This window comes from Dermacentor variabilis, chromosome 6, assembly GCF_050947875.1.
Source record: "Dermacentor variabilis isolate Ectoservices chromosome 6, ASM5094787v1, whole genome shotgun sequence".
NCBI lineage: Eukaryota > Metazoa > Arthropoda > Arachnida > Ixodida > Ixodidae > Dermacentor > Dermacentor variabilis.
The window spans coordinates 126,728,840-126,748,210 of NC_134573.1; the positions used below are offsets into that span (position 1 = coordinate 126,728,840).

The 19,371-nt window shown below is 49.1% G+C and overlaps 1 protein-coding gene across 1 annotated transcript in view; it reads right to left on the minus strand.

Annotated features, from left to right (window-relative positions):
• The window catches only part of bdg (sodium-dependent transporter bedraggled), a 195,575-nt gene that overhangs the window by 108,358 nt on the left and 67,846 nt on the right, over positions 1-19,371 (minus strand). The gene's annotated exons all lie outside the window — the stretch shown is intronic.

The window sequence follows — 19,371 nt, forward strand, 5'->3', positions numbered from 1 at the left end:
TCATAGAACAACAAAAAGAAAAGAAGAACTCGCCCATTGTACGCTATTAAACCTTCCGCGAAGCATAAATTCAGTCGGCGTTGCGCGGAAGGCGTTCAGAGGCGGACAATAGTACTATTCTCCTGGCGAAAGCTAACGCGCGCCAACCGGTAGCTTTCACTGTACTGCACGGCGTTGCTGAGGAGAAGTATACGCCACGCGGCATCGCGCAGTCGCCGTCGCTGGGCTCTCCCCGCACCTCGTCGCGTGTTCCTTGGGGGGTGTGGGGGGGGGGGGGCGTCGGCTTCCGCTGCAGACCGGGTTACGCGGATTACGAAACCGGCCGCCGAAGAGGAAGCCCGTATCTCTCTCATTTGTATAAACTGGAAGAAAATAAATCACATAAATAATATATACGAAGAGCCGCGATAAGGTCTCCCGACTGGGAGGGGACCGCTCAGTGTGCAGTTTTACCGCCTTCGCCTTGCGTGCACGGACAGTACGATAATGAAGAAGACGACAGAGATAACGTAGGGCGCCGCTTAATGTTGATGAATTCCATTTCTCATCCTTTCTTTCTTTTATTTTCTTTTTCATTTTGCTTTTTCTTCGGGAAGGCGGCGTTTACGCTGATAAGGCCAGTCGCAGTACTTCCGGCAGTTCTTGCTGATCGGTGGCGATAGCGTATCGATCAGACATGGGCCTCTCCATCCGATTGTACGTTCGCCGTCGTTCTGCAGAATAGGTCGATATCGATCGTTGACCGAAATCAGCCGTTCCGTCAGTGAGACTGTCTCTCACTGAATACGGAACATTCAATTTTCGTGTGCGGCGATGAGTGCGCTTAATTAAAGCGTTAAATGTAAAGGTTGAGGTGTTAGAGTGTGCAGCGAACGCTACGTACAATAACTGCGCGTTTTTTCGCCTCATTGGGCTATCCCAGCCATCATATTTGTCCGATATCCTCCTTGCCGCAGCTTTTATTAACTGCCACAAAACTCTGCCTTTCTTTTTTTACTGTTATTATAATAATTATTAATTTTCTTCTCTCTCTTCTTTTCTTTCCCCGTGACTTTAGCGAAATCTCGCCGGCCGAGACATCGCGAGATTCAGAGAGCCAAAGGCTGATGACCCCGCCTTGTTTACAAACAGGGCAAACCAGCGTCTGCGCATACAGCGACACTTCCAATTCCTTCATGTAAGCAACATTACCAGACCGTGTATCAACGTTGTTTAATTGTTCAAAGACGCGAGGGCGGAAAAGTTTGTCGGTCCGTCTTTGCATCGTCAGAACTCGTGGTATCGTCACTGAACCACGAAAATTCGTTCTCTTTTGTGTCCTCCTCGCAGAGTACTTTCACATAGTCGCGTAGCATAGCCGACGTCACAGCTTACAGTTGACAAACCGCGGGCAACTGCCTCGAGAACTCAAGAATTGGCGGTGTCCACTGTGTGGAGCACAGGAACACTGGGAGACCCATCAACCGTTGACTCCCGACTGGTTTGTAAACAAACCGTCGGTGAGTGTTCTTTTTTTTCTACAATATGCGCGAGTGTTTTGTATTATTCGCAAACTGCTGCAGACGCACACCTGCGAAGACATGTATCGAACTGACTTCAACGTCCCGGAATTCGCACCAGGAAAACGCCGCAGTGCAAGGTTCCGGATCGACTTTGAGCATTCGTAATTATTTAATGTGACTCCAAGCATAACAAATTGGGCATATTCGCATTCAACTTGTAACGCAGTGGCCGCTTCTACTGGGAAAAGAACCTCTCTGTCCTCTTTCTAACCCCTATCTCCCAACCACAGTGTAGTGTAGCAAACCGGAGACTAATATCTGCTTAGCCTCCCTGCCTTTCCGCTTCATCTCTCTCTCTCTCTCTCTCTCTCTCTCTCTCTCTCTCTCTCTCTCTCTCTCTCTCTCTCTCTCTCACACACACACACACACACACACACACACACACACACACACACACACAGGCACGCCCAAACGGTGCACAGCGGGGACGAACATTTAATAACGAAAATAATAACAAATTTAAGAACACGTTCTAGTGCAGACTAGAGGAGTTGTCTAGGGAACATTTAAGAACGCGTTCTTAATTCATTATTATTTTCGTTATTAAATCTTCTTGCAAGCCACCCCGGGAAACCGCAGCGGGCCCGAAACAAGCGTAAATGGAGAATGCTCCGGACTATCTTCATGCGTATACCTTCACAGAAATAATTTTTAAATAATATTTTTTGACAAAAAGAAAGGTCTTCAAAGGTTTTGGTGACGTGTTCATACACAAACGTGCCCGCAATGCCTCCAAGGTTGAGTAAGAAACGTTTGCTGATTCTTGGTAAGCAAAACATCAGCTCGAACATCACAGTGGCATCTTTTCATATAGAAACTTTAGGAAGAAAGATGAACAGAGCGGCCTGGTATAAAGTCCGCCTTGCTTGCGACTCTACGCTGGGGAGTAGGAAAGATCAGGGAAGGTGGTATGGCTAAGAAGACAACTACACGGCTACACCCAGTCTACAATCCTCGTGCAACGCATACGCGCTCACTTCACGGCGCGTCCACTTCGGCAGACAGGGGTCGAGGCTACTGAAACGTAGCCAGGAGGCCGTCTATAGCGTGCATTTGTGCGCAGCTGTTCCTGCTACAGGCGTATACTGAAGCGACAAAGCTACAGGGCTTCACTCATTGGATACAGCATCGTGTTCATAACCAGAGTCCTATATGTGGAAACATCTGGACGCGCTGTCACTGACCCTGCTCATAATCGGAGAGCTACATGACCACGGCAGTAGAAGCGGTCTTATAGTCAGTTGTAGGCAGGAGTTTACGTCTTGTCTCTGGAGGCTCACTATACAGCGATGTCGTTTTAACCACCTCCAGCTGGAGCGACGCAACTGCATGTAGCCCTCTAGCTTGGATGCAGTCTGTTGGCCTTGCCAACGCACAGCTCAGTGGCTTGGATGTTGTGCGCCGACGTCAACAACGCGACCGCTTCTTCGTATGGCCCACTGACGTTGCTATACCTCTTCGTGTGTCAAACAGCTCCCGCTCATAATGTCGCAGCATTGAGGTGTCTTTCTTTATTTTGGACCAGTCCTTCAAGTTCGCCTCCTGCGGTCCACCGCGATCCCAGCGCTTCTTCTCCTGCGCTGCGCGTAAAGATTCTACACGACTTGCTTTGCTCAGCCAAGACACGCGGTCCGTCGTCCTATGCAGACAAAGTTAAGTAAAGCAACTTTAAGCACTTGCGCACAGCAGTGGTCGATGTGCACAAAGACGCATCGAGGAGCCTCGTACTATAACCGCCCTGACGTGAGCAGGTATGTCTCCTTTGAAAATAAGCTGATATATAACGCTCGTCGAGCGGCCAAAGCGATGAATATTACTGACCTTAATTGATGACGTCAAAACATCTTGCAACTTCTCGTCGCTGACGTAGATGATGGCACCAGAAATAACACCTGGTCATCATTTCGGTGGCCAATAAATGAGCGAGCTTCTATACTTGCCCCAAAAACACTCACGGTTTTCAGTTTCTTCTATACAGCAGCTTGCACCGCTATACATCCCCTGTCCGCACTGTTCTGTATTTCTCTGTTGTTAAATCACGCTTCGTTCATTCCTATAAGCATGCAGTCACCTGCCTTAATTAAGATCACCGTTCAGATAAGTTTCCGCGCACACAAAATGAAAGTGGCACATTTGCTCCGATGTAACACTCTTGCATCACACGCGTATACACCTTACTCACAAGCGCTCAAAGACACCAGCACGCATGCGCAAGAAACGCAAGAGCAAGGTTAAAAACAAAGAAGGGGTCACTTAAACCACCGCATCGCTGCTACCGAGCGTGCTGCTATTGAACGCGAAATCGCGCGCTATATTTCGGGAAACAAAAACAAAAGCAATAGCGACGCAGTTCATTTCACAGGTGCGACCCTTCTCTATGCAGACACATGTTTGACGCACATGCCGTGCAAAAGTTCGTTTCAGAGCGCAGCCCCGGTTCGGCCTGACCAGCGATCTACATGACATTTTCCCGGGAGAATGTTGAGGCGCAGAAAAATCAACTGGTGCACAAACGCGCCCCGCGCTGTCCTACTTTAGAGAGACCGCGAGCGAGTCGGTATAGCCGCGGCGGTTTAAATTGGACGCGAGAGCAGAGGGGCGCGATAGAGCCGCAGGATTACGGGGATCCCTCTCTCTCGCGTCGCGTGGGACGCGGGAGGAAAATAGCCGGGAAGCTGCAGAGGGCTGGCGAAAGAGGCGAACGAACCGAAAGGGCGGACGGGGCCACGCTCCATCCACCGCGGCGTGCATGCCGCATCTGCGCGGATCTAAGCGTCACGCTTTTAATTGCGAAACGGACGCATCCTTCGAACCGCCCATTCTGTCCTGCGTCAGTGCGGGAAGCATATACTGCTGCAGCATCATCTGCATGGGCATGTCCCAAGCAGCAAACGGTCCCCGTCGACGTCATTACTCCGCCGTGTGGATCGTCCTCCATCCCCACCGGACATAAGGCTTGCTCAGCTGGACTCATGGTCAACTTATAGCATTTTCGTCCCTTTCTTTAACTTTACGAAAAAGACGGGGGCATGACAATCGCGTGTAGCAAAGTATTGGACCAAATAACGTTTTAAAAGAAGTGTGAAAAGAACTTTCGCCTGGCGTATATTGAGCGTGTATAGCGTGTATTCGTTGTATAGCGCGTTATGGCGTGTATGATGTTGCACGGCGACGGCAGTCGTGTTAAAGTATTACGGTGATGATGACGATACAAAGTGATTATGATGACGATGCTCATTGATTGTACTGGTTCTCTTTATTGGGTAAGGGTTGATTAGCCGAAGAGCGCCGAACAGAAAGAGCGCAAATCGATATGTCCAGGTTAATTAGCAAGGCGTACGTGGTATGTCGGAGAGGAAAAAGAAAATGCTCAGCAGCCTCTCGGCACTCTATCTTTGAATTAAGCGATGAAGCAGTCGCAGCTAACATTGTAAGAGCAGGCAAACGAAAGAAGGAAGAAAAACCGGTGGTACAGGAGCGTAGAGATACGCTGCGCAGTAAGAGCGAGCTGCAGTATACGGTGTAGTCGCGATTAGAGGACTGCCACGTTCACATACCTCAGATATAGAAGGTGTTCCTCTTTTAGCTGCATCAAATTAAAAAAAAAAAGATTGTGATAGATAACACACGTTCATAACCAATGATCTAAATTACTCGATGAGGCGGCTCACCACTTCCACGAGAAATCAAAATCCTTAATTGAATATTAACATAATTAAGCTAATCAACGTTGAATTATTTACATTAAGCCACATATTTCAATCTAAGAATTGTAGCTAGTCAGTATTCAAGGCATATTGACTTAGAACGAACTATCAGGACTGCGCCAATTTTTTTAAGAAGTCTCACCGTGTCCGACGAAGTGCATTCGCGTTCCAGTTACTTTTGTGCTTCAGTGCAACAAACAGCGTTTTCTTTAAAAAAACTAAGTGGAACAACGGTCCATCTTTACAGCAAGTTTGACGGCGCATATCTCAAAACCGGCGCCATCCTCAGAATTCGTTCAAAGTCGATTTGCCTTGTAGACTCACCAGTTACAATTTGTAGACTGAAATGCGTGCTGCAAATTAATTAATTAGAAGTTACATAGCGAAATTATTTTAATCATTCAATTAAAAACTTTGATTTCTCGTACAAGTAATGACCGCCTCAACGAGTAATATAGATCAATGTTTATAATTTTGCTATCAGCTACGGGCAATTTTTTTGAAAATTTGGTGCAGTTAAAAAATAAAAAAGCACCCTGCACGTGAGCTCAAGGCGAATCAATCGCCGGCTCGCCACTCGAACATCGCCAGCACATGCCGACGCGCAAGTCTCCTTCGATCAGACGAGTACAGAGAGAAGCAAGCAATCTATACACATCGTTTAGGTCGAGAACGCAAAGAAAGAAAGAAAAGAAAGAAATAAAGAAACAGAAATGTCCGGTAGCGTGAGACGGGAGGATCGAAAGAAAATCCTCGCAAAATGAAATCAAGCGGCGACCTAAGCTGGTCCTCCGAGGTCTTCGCGTCGGACAGCAGGGACGTCTCACGCACGGGCCTCCCTGATTGGAACAGGCCTGTGACTACGCGGTCGACCGTTTCTCTGCGCTCTTTTCTTTTTTCCTTCCGTCGCGTTCTTTGCTGTCCCTCTCCTCAAGACATCTCGCCGCCGCGCCAGGCGGGTGATCGGAGAGCGTCGGCGTTTGGAGGCTCGAGCGCGAACCAATCCATCAAGCATGGCGGCGAGACGTGGCCGTTGCCCGGCGGGACGCATCTAATGGAAGCGCAAAAAAGCAGCAGCAGCAGCGGCGAGGCATGCGGAACGTGCCGGAGCTCATTGTGCCGGGAGGTTGGCGGGCGGGGGAGGAGGGGGACGGAACCAGAAGACGCGACGGCGTCGAAGTGAAAAAGAAGAAGAACGAACTCATTACTGGGTCCTTGGCTCGCGCGCGTTCGCAGCAATGCGTGGCTCAGCGAGAGAGGGTGTTCTGGGGAGGAGGGGGGATGAGGTGCCCACGAGCGAGGCCCTACCTTCCTACGAGCAGGTCGGCGTCTTACATGAACCCGTCCAAAAGGGTTGCAGTATAGGCAACGCACTGGGAGACATCAGTCTACGAGATTAACTCGAGCGTAGCGACAATAGGATGACGTCGCGACGACATCAAAGGGCGGTGTTCGTGTAAGACACTGTCGCCTGTCCGCCTCTTCGCGGTCCGCCTCGCTCCGAGATTGGAAACGAGAAAAGCGTTTGTTGCAGCATTATTAAACGTGTAGGCAGCCGTTCTACCGAAGCTATAGTTCGTTCATCATTACTGCAGCTTACAGCCTAAATAAACTTCCAGGCAGAACAGGAAGAATACAACATGAGACGCAGTGACGTCAAGGCGTCTTTTGCGTGTAATGACGCATGCAAGACATGGAGTGGTCGTAAATCCTGCAGCCGGAGCTTGAAGCATCAACCAGACCATAGAAAGCGATATTGCTACTGTTCGATGTGATCGCCCCGTTGATTAATTAAAAACCGAACAATTTACTGAGCATACGAGTAGTCAATCGTGTGCCAGAGACTAAAGAGCACTCACAAGTATTTGAATATAGGGAAGTCATTTCTGTTGTCTCTGCTGTTTTCGTTGATCCACGTACTCCCTTTAGCTCTACCTTAGGTAGAGCTTGAGGACTACGCAGACAAATTAGGACAGGGACAGCAGAGAAGAAAAGCGCTTCCTTGATCAACTGACCTGCCCGCGTTCTTGTTTCCCTGCGCAGTCCTCAAGTTCTGCCTTTGTAGCGCCAAAAGGAGTCGTTGAGGTATACGTTCCAACTAACGCGCATTCAGTCTCTCTCGTTACCGTTTCAGGAACGCTAGCGGCGAAATCTGCACTTGCATGCACACATGCGTAAAACCCGCTGCATTCGGAGGCGATGGTAATGGTAGCATATAGCTGGTTCCGGAGTCGCCTGGCAGGCGCAGAGAACGTTCAACCCTGGAGACCCCCAACATGGCGCCCAGTGTGGGAATACTGCCAAGTAGCTGCCAGCTTGCACGCTTTTGGCAAGTGGCTGTACTGTTGTTTCCGGCTGCAGCCTTGGCACGAGCCAAGTCTGGAAGGGGTGGTGCCTCAGCGGGGGGATTTGGCGCGGATCACGAGTGTTCAAGTCCTCGCCCACCCGGTACTACAACACCCTACTACACACACATACAGAGAGCGCTCTTCTGCCTCTACTCCTTGCGCCCTGCGATTATTGCGCTATAGTATACCGTTGAATACGCAACAACCATACAAAAGGCCACGATGAATGCAGAGGAAGCACAGGGGAAGCTTGTTAATTGCTTTGTTTAATGAAAATTATGCTACCTCGCCCACTGCAGAGCAAGGGCCTCTTATTTGGCTGTCTTTATGTCTTGAGGCACATCGTGCGAGCGTTTATTGGCTATAGCTACCTGCTCCTATAAGATCACGTAGTACGTGACAGATGCGGTTAAAAGGACGTTCCACGTTTGCCATCTTGGTCGTACGCGACGCTGGTTAAAACGCTCAGGGCTGCACAATATTGTACAACAAGAAACGCCCACGAACGCGGGCAAGAGGATGACCGACGCAGTATAGCTTAACTGGCACCCTACGTACGATGCACGGAGGATGTGGGTTCGATCCTCAACTGCCATTCGGTTATCTTCTTGTGCACTTACTTTCCATTTACCTGACTATTTCAACGTTTTAATTAAACATTTGCCCTGGCTGCACTGCCCGTCCCCTCGTATGGTTTTTAAGCCCCTCGGATCCCTTTAGTCATATCTCACCATTGGTAAGTCATCATCATCATCATCAGCCTGGTTACGCCCACTGCAGAGCAAAGGCCTCTCCCATACTTCTCCAACTACCCCGGTCATGTACTAATTGTGGCCATGTTGTCCCTGCAAACTTCTTAATCTCATCCGCCCACCTAACTTTCTGCCGCCCCCTGCTACGCTTCCCCTTGGAATCCAGTCCGTAGCCCTTAATGACGATCGGTTATCTTCCCTCCTCATTACATGCCCTGCCCATGCCCCCCATTTCTTTTTCTTGATTTCAACTAAGATGTCATTAACTGGCGTTTGTTCCCTCACCCAATCTGCTCTTTTCTTATCCCTTAACGTTACACCCATCATTCTTCTTTTTTTTTTTCGGCAAGTGTGCCACACCAACTCGCCCAGCCTTCAACAGTGGGGTGAGTCGGTTCACCAGACAAATTTGTTTGCGGTGCTAACGCCATCGTTTGCCTGCCATGGCCTCAAGAACATTAGGTCGCTGGTAAGCCCATCCACACGGTGAGTTAGAGGAATACTGAGACATATTGTTACGTGCTACTCGAAGACGATGACGTCGGCCCTTGGATTTAGTGGGACGTAACCATAAGCGGCCACTGCTGGTGTGACGATGATGACGACGTGCCTGGCTTGATGTTGGCTGGCTTCCATGTTGACCAGTGTTTACTACCCTTGTAAATACACTCTGTAAATGGTTTCCCATACTGTGATTTCGTGTAAAAATATTTTCGAAGCTGTTTGAAATTCTGTCACGCCACTTCTAGCCCGCAGAAGCATGACATTTACCAAGTGTGAAGATTGGAAAACACTTGTAAGGTTATTTAATTTTCTAGTAAATAGTGTGCTACAACTTTTGTCTCCCATCAGCCGGAGACAGTCCACGTTGGCGACTAGTAAGACAACTTCGAGCCCAAGTGATGGAATTAATCTGGAGCACGTCTCTGCGACTTGACACCAGCTCGCGTCGACATGAAAAAACTAAGAAATCTACGAAAAACACGTCTAGCTTACATTGTGCGCATAAGAAAGCGTGGTTACATTTTCTTGTCCGCAGGCGACCTTCACGTGCAGTTTCCACGCATTCTGCCATAAAGGAAATAATTATGCATTCTGCTCAGCCGTCACCTTGCTCGGACAGCAACGTAACCTATGCATGGTTCCAGACTTCGATGCCGTCTTTGCGAAGCTGCGCTTTTTTGCCTGCCAGTTGCTCATAATTCGAAGCGAATTTAGTGTCGCAGCTGCCTATTTAGGCAAATCTCGTTCGTACGAACGAGCGGTATGCTAAATTCAGAAGAGTATAGGCTTGGGCTGGTTGGTAAAACATGGTTACACTGGAAGCATAGCGCGCAGAAAAACGAACCACAAAGACCAGACAGGACAAGCGCTAGGTATGCTAAATTATTTGGGTCATTTTTCACGCTTGCCAGCATTTTGTTTTTCCAGTGATTTCGTTGTTTGGAACTTAATTTGGCGGAAAGGATGACAAGTCGAAAATGTGGCGCCAGTGCTCCTCTTAAGCTGATCCTCGCTGCCGAAAGAAGTTTAGAAACACCACCGCTAACGACTTAATATAGAAATAATAGCAAACAATGTCTCGCTGCTTCCCTGCAGGAAGCTCTCAGCTTTGTGGACGGAAGTTTAATCGAACAGTGCGAGGGAGGGCAGCTGCGGACGCAGTAACGAGGCTTTATCGGATCTACCGCCTAAAGCCGCTGGACAAACAAACAAACAAACATGAAAATAAAATAAACGAGAATGCTTCACGTCGCCATTGTTCAAGTCGCTTTAAATAGCTTCAGTGCTGCCTTATTTGGAAACAGATAACGCAGAACGCCCGCGCCTTTCCCAAACTCTTGAACAAAACGTAAATACAGAAAAGAGAGAAAAGCGGTATGGAAATGCGTAAAGGTAAAGAAGGAAAGAAAAGAAAAGAAAGGAAAGGCTGGGGCGGTCCCCTTTTGGGACTGTGTACATATATTTGGCCGGGTCCTCACTTGAGCCGGGAGTACTTGCGTGCCTCCTACTCATCAGTGGCGGCTTTTTTTCTTTTTTCAGTTCTCTTATTTTTCCTTTATGGTGGTGGCACGTTCCCTACGTCATTCATTCTCTTCCAGCTCGTAAGTATAAACGAAAAGAAAATAACGTAATAGTTCAGATACAAATTCACCTGCGTAGCCTGCAGATGACGCGTCTATACCAAATACAAAGCCATCGATGTAAGGCACATAGGCCACGGCGGGCTCCATCATGTTGTAGGCCGACCTTTACATGTGTAGGTCTCCTTTGACCTTCGGCCTAAACTTAACGTATGTGGTTCACGCAGGCCTTTCGGCGCGTGCGGAGGTGTGCATATATCAAAACAAACACTGGCCTGCAGAGGCGAAAGGGTCACCGTATAGTATATGATATCGTTTACACTTTAATACAGTAACCGACAGGTGTAACTTCATGTGTTTTTATGTATCTTACGGTGCATACATTATGTGGTGTATTACTATGTGAAATAGCTAAACGAAAAGGAATTTACCGCTAACCGACACGTACATCGTTTAAAGGCGGCAGATATTTGTTTAGGCTTTTGCCAATATTTTCATTCGACATGCAGTGAGCTAAAGCGCCCAGAAATGTCGCCGCTATATTGAAGTTCTGGTACAAAATCTAACATTGCAACAATTATACTGCTTCATTCCTTGGCTCTATACGATGTTCGTAACATTCCCGAAAAGCCCAAGTCGGCGCTTCACGACCAAAAAAGAAAGTGTTAGACGTATATTACAGTGGGGAGATTCGATAATTTGTAGCTGCTGTAAAACTACTGGAAATAAAAGGCGATGGTAAACGAAAAAAAGAAATGCAACTACTGCACATCAGAATGTTTCAAGTTGCAAGAAACAAATGAAGACACTGTCAACACGAAACGCAGTAACCTATACATATGCACACAGCATGCATTCACAAGCTTCACGGTGCAACGGCCAACATACTCTCAGTGCTTACGTCGCAGACGTTGTTGGGAATACATATATATATATATATATATATATATATATATATATATATATATATATATATATATATATATATATATATATATATATATATATATATATATATATATGTGTGTGTGTGTGTGTGTGTGTGTGTGTGTGTGAAGAAAGGAACCGAGGGGCCCGATTTTTATTAATCATAAGAAGCCAACAAACAAAGATATCACGGACAACATAGGAAAATTACTTGTGCCTACTAATAGAGCTCGAGAAATGATAAATTAGCGGAAATGAAAGTGGATGAAAAAAAGAAAAGCTACTGGCCGCATGTGGGGCACGTCTTTGCATTACGCGTGCAATGCTCTTACCAACTGAGCTACCGCGCGGCGCCGTTTCCCCCCCCCCCTCCACTTTCTGGAGTATTTATGTTTTACGACTAGAACTAACCCTGGGAGTGTTAGCCCGTGCCACCACTCACAAACTTTGGTATTATATATATATATATATATATATATATATATATATATATATATAATACACGCACACACACACACGCCAGGACCACGATCTGGTTACTAGACACGCCGTAACGGAGGTCTGGATTAATTATTTAGTTGTTTAGACCGCCTGGGCTTCTCTAACGGGCACACAATGCATGGTACACGAAAGTTTTGTGCCTTCCGCTCCCATCGTAAGGTGGCCGCCGTGGCCGAGATCGAACCCGCAACCTAGTACTCAGCAGCTAAACGTCACATATAGCAATTGAGTTACCGCTACAGGTGCGCACCCGCCAACGTACGCTTCGGGAAGTAGGGGACAGAAACACTTAAATTGAGTATATGAGGAAGGAAGGGATAGGTGAAATAAAGCACGAGATGAGAGATCATAAAGCACAAAGCAAAGCAATTAACGACGAGAGAGCACGGGAGTATATAGGAACAGAAGGGGGGGAAGAACACGAGAAAAGAAAAACGCATATCGCACTTAAATAAAACATACTCTAAAACTAAGAAAGAATGAAGAATACAAAATAATGTTAGAGTATTCCAGTCGAGGATGCAGCAGACGGCTATGTACACACGCACTCATCGCCCCCTGCTGAGGGATTCCGGTACCTTCGCTTGCCGCCGAAGCCAAGCCGCAATATGCTTCAATATACTTCGCGCGCATTCACATGCAGACTAATTTCCTCAACGTAAAGAAAAGAATTCTTTTTTTGTTTGTTTGCCTTTTTTTAGAGAGAACGCTCATGCAAGCTTTACTCGAAACCGCACGGTTTCCGCGACGCACAAGAATGCGCCGCGGAGGCGGCTGCGCAGTTTTCTCAACGGAAACACGAATTCGTGCCCCGACACACCTGCCGCTCGTGCTCCGAGCAAATTGAAGAAAAACGCTTAGGAAAAAAAATTAAAAAAAAGAGGGCCTCTTTGTGGGGGTGCTCGGTGGATGCAGAATGAAACGCGCATGCGCGCGAACAGTGGCTCGGGAATGTTTCGTTCGGGCCAAAAATACGCGCGGAGGCTGTGAAGTTCGACGCGAGAAGTTCCGCGCTATTGCGGTTTCCCGAGGTACACAGAGTATAATAGCGTTCGGTGTATTTGTATCCGGCAGGCACGGCTTCGTGCGGAAGCAACGGCAGGGATAACCTGGGCGAGTTGGTGGAACTAAAATAAACACGCGCGGGTGAACGAACAAAACAAAACAAGCTGACAATCTACTGAAAGAAAGTAAAAAAAAAAATAAAAGCATTTTGTCAGAGTGCCGAATACAATGTAACGTGGAAAGCTCTCGTTTGAGAACCGCAATTCTTTCTTACTAAGGGGAGCAGACGGCTTGATAACACAGTTTTCCCGTTCGCCATCAGTGGCCTCCTTGCGCAAATTGGCCCTTGCAACGAAAGAGAATAGCAATTTGTTGTTGTTGTTTCTAGTATCGGTCGGTACCCCAACTCTCTACAATGCGCAGGCAACTATTCAAATACGGCAAGCGTTGTTTTAATCTAATATTCCCAGACGACCAGTTTGGCCTACGCATACAGACGGCGTACGAGTTTGGGCTGGTGGCGGGAGGCGGCGCTGACATCGAGGCACAATATTTAGGCACCACTGGCCTCCTTGAAGCCCTTGGGTTCAGCGAGAGCAGGGGAAAAGTAAACATGTTCGCAACGGAGATTAGTAGGAGGCGATTGGAAGATTGGTGGAAGAAAAGCAGGGAAACCACACACACACACAAAAAAAGAAGAAACGGAGACGTATATATACAAAAACAAAGTTCACAATAGCGGGTCAGAAAATTTGGTTATGGGAATTCATCGTGGTTTTTTTTTTTCTTTTTTAACTTAGATAGGTCATTAGGCAGTATAACAGCAAGAGCTTGGTGGTGCAACGCATCACCCCGTTTCAAAGGGGATGCTCACAATTCCATCCATCCATCCATCCGTCCATCCATCCTAGGCTGGTTGGTTCATGACTTGAGCAGGAAAAAAAACAAAACGGCGCATAAGACGCGAAGAAAGTTGCCGCTGTCACTTCTTCACGCCCTGTACACGGCAGTATTTTCCTGCTCAAAACAGTTTTTCCTGGCCGTTACTCGACCATGCACGTGTTGCGAGCGCAGACGGCGCCGTTGCCGCGCATGACGCAACCGGAGTTATGAAAACTTTTTTTTTTTACAGGTAATGGGAAATTGGGAAGGGGCCCCTATTCCTCGGTGGTCCTATGCATTCGGAGCGGCGTGGCAGCGTAGGCAGTGCGTTCGGCCGTCGGAGCAGGAATGGTCGCGTTTGAGGTAGCTCGCTGTGACATATAAAGTAGGTGTAATTTATCAAACTCAAAACTGGTTTTCATCAGGAGCTGAAAGCCTTACAAATGTGCAATACGTCGCAAAAGACAAAGAAAGATATGTAGATCCAAAGCGCATTTTAGAATATATACGAAGCGAAGCTGTATATAGCTCAACGGCGTGCGACTAAATTGGGCGCGTGAAATCAAGATAGAAGAATTACCTTTATTTTAGTTTGCCAATATCGTGCAATGTTTTTACGCCCCGCGCAGGTCAGAACGTTGGTGTTCCTGCAACGTTTATGTTTATGCACCGTACGCTGTTCACAAGCTATGCCGAAATGGAAGCACCAGTTCAGGCTGATGTACTACTATACATTGCGAGACGTCGACGCATCCGCATCGGGAAAAGAGATTCCAGTGTATGCGGGCTCTCCGACCCGTCGTTTATCGGACCGGTACGCACCCGCACTCTCGGCGCGAAAGGGTCGCAGAAGAAAAGAGCGTGGCGCGAAAGAAATGACCCGCGATTTGAGTGAGCGCAACGTCGCGCCTATTATATAGGCGGACACACGTCCGAGGACTTCGAGAAGGTGCCCGCACTTCTCACGCCGATCGCTGCCGTAGTATTACAAAGGCGTGACGCGAGTTTCACACCGCGTCTGCTTTATACACGCCCTGCCAACTACACGCACACACGCACGCGCTGAGCAGTAGTACGAGAGGGCGACTGCGACGTAGCATGCAACGTGGTGGCGAGCGGGTATGGCCCCGCGCGCACGGCCGGTTCAACGACCGCGAGGATCCTGCGCCCGCTTTTCTGAAAGGCCCGGCTTGACGCCGCGGTGTCGCTTATATGGTGTCGCCGCGTGCGACGTCGAGCCTTTGGCTGTGGCACGTAGGTCTCTGATGTAGCACGTCCGCGAAGAGAGTGGATGTCACTTTGCGTTTATCTGAGCCTGCGTGTGTATGCGTTCGCACAGCGCGCGTGCGTATGTTTGTGTTTTGAAAGGAGGCAAGTTCGCCTTCTCCTCCTCGTCCACTTGCCCCTCCCAGATTAGCCACTAGGGGAAGCAGCCGATCAGTTCCCCGCACTTTCCCTCCCCCTCTCATCGGAGCAGAAGCCGCGCGTCGGAGGAGTGCCGCTATTTTCTCGCCGGCTTTTTCGAGATGCAACGTAAATGCGCGCCGCTAAACTCTCCCCGTCTACCCGTCTGCCACCGTCTAGGATGTGTTTGGATCTGACTGCTGGTACGATCTGTTGGGAACTCGGCGCTGACGCCCGTGGTTGTACCTGGGTCGCAAGCCCCAAGGGTAGCGTTGGCCTGGCGGCCTGGGGTACAACTGCAAGCATCCGAAGGTCCCGGCAAAGCATGAGTCGACTGGTAACAACGAAACAACTTGTTTATTTTAACATCGCAAAGAGTTGGCGGTCAGGTTTGACCGTAGTAGAGAGACGGGAGAGCACTTCACTCAACAGAAGAAATCGGAGCCCTCCTCTGGCGTCCGGGGGCAGCTGTTTTTATACTCTCGCAGTTGAGGGCAAGAAGGAACCCCTCAAAAGACGAGCACGTGAATGTACAATGGGCTAATGGTGACGCACACTGTCGTAGCGATGCCGTAGCACCATGTCGTGGCGCTGCGCAAGATCTCGTAGCAACTGGTCGTGGCGCTGCGCAAGATCTCGTAGCAACTGGTCGTGGCGCTGCGCAGCACACTGTCGTGGCGCTGCGCAAGATCTCGTAGCAACTGGTCGTGGCGCTGCCGGTCGGACACAATGACTGTAACGAGAAGATGGTCCCTGCTTTGGCTTCGCCTGTTTCGGGCACAATGACTGGAACGAGATCCCTGCTTTGGCATCGCCTGTTTCGGGCCCAATAACTGGAATGAGATCCCTGCTTTGGCATCGCCTGTTTCGGGCACAATGACTGGAATGCGAGGGGGATCCCTAGGCGGTCGCATCGCCGCAGACGCGCCTGGAAACACCTGGCGATGAGTGTTGCGGCGACGACGATCGGGCCAAGATGTCTGCCGCCCCGCCGCAGTTGGCGCCGGCAAAACCACGTGTCGCAGGCGAATCGTAACAGACCGCCCCGCCGGGGAAAGGAGATCCCGATGGACAGGGGACTGCATCCGCTGTCCGGAGGGATGTCGCTCGATGATGCTCATAACCGAAGTCGGGCGTCCCTTGACGTTTCTTGAGCGCAGCGCACAGAGAAGGCCTCGTTCTCTCGTTCAGGTTCGCACGGGACACTGCAAAGTGACTTCGGGAGAGTTCACATTTTTGTTCTCGTTCCCGGCAAGCGTTAGAACTACGCTGAAAACTCAACCGCTCAGTCAGCAAGCACGGCACAACCCTCACTAAGCCCTGCCAGGCTCTTTCCCCTTTTTATACCACTGCCTAGTTCCTTACAGTAGTCTAGCATCACTCAGAACGCGTCCACAAATTGAAAAATTGCACTAGAAAGCATATCATCACTTTGAAACACTAAACAAAAGCAATATGTTAAAAAAAATCCTGCCTCAGGAAGAAAAACATCAGTAACAAACAATTTTGAGGCTGATTCCTACGTTAGGGGCTTCGACTTAAGCCATCGGCGTTACCGTTGAGACTCCCCTTTTTGTAACGCACCTCAAAGGAATATTGTTGTAAAGCGAGGCTCCAGCGCAGGAGGCGGCCATTTTTGGGAGAGATGGTCTGCAGCCATTGGAGAGGGCAGTGATCTGTCTCAATGATAAACCTCGAGCCGGCTAGATAGCATGACAATTTCTGAACGGCCCACACGAGACATGCACACTCTTTCTCGGTGGCGCTATACGCCTGCTCACGACTGGTCAGCTTACGACTAGCATACAGGACGGGGTGTTCTACTTCTCCATTTTCCCGTTGGCACAGTACAACGCCCATGCCTCGCTCACTAGCATCGCACTGAACAATGAACTCTTTTGTATAGTCTGGCGATCGTAGCACAGGCTGGCTTGTTAGGGCACTCTTTAGGGCGCTAAAAGCTCTTTCCTTGGTCTCGTCCCAGACGACTGTTTGAGGCTCTGTCTTTCTTAGAGCATCCGTCAGGGGAGCCGCGATATCAGAGTACCTAGGGATGTACCTCTGATAGTAGCCGGCGACACCTAAGAACGACCGAATATCGGTCTTTGTGCGCGGTTGCGGAAAGTCTCGCACAGCGGCCACTTTTATTTCAGAGGGGCGGCGACGACCCTGACCAATCACGTGACCGAGGTAGACAACCTCGGCCTGTGCTAACTGGCACTTAGGAGCCTTTACTGTCAAGCCTGCTTCGCGCAGGCGGGTTAGCACTGCCCGCAAGTGTGTCATATGCTCAGACCAGGATGCGGAGAATATCGCTACGTCGTCTAGATACGGTAAAGCGAATTCTTGCTGTCCCCGCAACACTTTATCCATGAGACTTGAAAAACAGTATGGCGCGTTCTTCAAACCAAAACTCAACACTTTAGGACGGAATGTTCCCATTGGTGAAATGAACGCCGCATACCTACTAGCCTCTTCTGTAAGTGGAACCTGCCAATAACCCCTGACCAGATCTAGGGTGGAAATAAACTGAGCGCTACTAACTTTCTCAAGGCGCTCCTCGATGTTAGGGATCGGATAAATTTGATCCTTAGTGATGGAATTAAGCCTGCGGTAGTCGACGCAAGGACGAGGTTCCTTGCCCGGTACCTCAACTAAAATCAAAGGGGAGGTATAATCACTCTCACCTGCCTCAATAACACCGAGCTGTAGCATTTTCTTTACCTCAGCCTCCATAATATCGCTCTGGCGGGGTGACACCCGATACGCCTTGGATCGTACTGGCTCTGTGGAGGTAAGTTCTATATCATGAGTAAGTACAGAAGTCCTACCAGGCCTCTCAGAGAACAGACCTTGAAACTCTTGTAATAGCTGGTGTAGTTCGGTTTTCTGCTCGGGCGACAGCGGTGCTTTACTGATAAGGTCACTAATGACTTGACCGGTGTCTTCCCCGTTCGTCACTAAGCCTAGTCCTGGAAGCTCGACCGGAAGCTCTTCAGGAACGTTTACCATCATGCACACCACTGCCTCCCTTTGTCTATAAGGTTTGAGCAGATTACAGTGGTAAACTTGCTGTGCTTTCCGCTTTCCTGGCAGACTTACCACGTAGTTAACGTCCGACAGTTTCTGAACAATTCGCGCTGGGCCCTCCCACTGCACGTCTAGTTTGTTGTTTGGCGATGTGCGCAATATCATGACCTCATCGCCAACCTCAAAACGACGGGCCCGGGCTGTCCGATCATAATAAACCTTGGCCCTCTGCTGGGCCTTTGTCATTGCTTCACCTGACAACTCCTGTGCCCTTCTTAAGCGTTCGAGGAGCTTAAGCACGTACTCCACCACGACTGGGTCGTCGCCCCTACCTTCCCATGATTCTCGAAGCATGCGAAGCGGAGATCGAAGCGAGCGACCGTACACCAGTTCAGCTGGCGAAAACCCCGTAGCCGCATGCGGCGCGGTCCTTAAAGCAAACATCACCCCAGGCAGACACAGCTCCCAGTCAGTTCGATGTTCAAAACACAACGCTCTCAACACGCGCTTCATGACGGAGTGGAGCTTCTCAACGGAATTCGACTGTGGGTGGTACACTGAGCTGTGTAACAGCTTTACTCCACACCTTTCGAGAAAAGTTGTCGTCAAAGCGCTAGTAAACACTGTGCCCTGATCTGATTGGATTTCCGCAGGAAAACCAACTCGCGCAAATATGGACAGTAGTGCATTAACTATCTCAACTGAGCTGAGTTCTTTAAGCGGCACTGCTTCAGGGAACTTTGTCGCTGGGCAGATCACAGTCAAAATGTGTCTGTACCCCGTGGCTGTTACCGGCAGAGGTCCCACTGTATCAATAACGAGCCGTCTAAAAGGCTCCGTAATGATAGGTACTAATTTCAACGGCGCCCTCGATTTGTCCCCTGGTTTGCCCACCCGCTGACAAGTGTCACATGTCCTCACGAAATGGTCTGCGTCCCGAAAACACCCTGGCCAATAGTACTCTTGCAAGAGACGGTCCTTAGTTTTCTTAACTCCTAGGTGTCCGGACCACGAACCCCCATGTGACAAGCGCAACAGATCCTGACGATAGCATTGAGGCACGACCAGTTGATCGAACTCCACTCCTCGGCGGTCTAGATACTTCCGGTACAGGACTCCCCCTCTTTCCACAAAACGCGCAGTTTTCCTGGCGATACCTTCTTTGACAT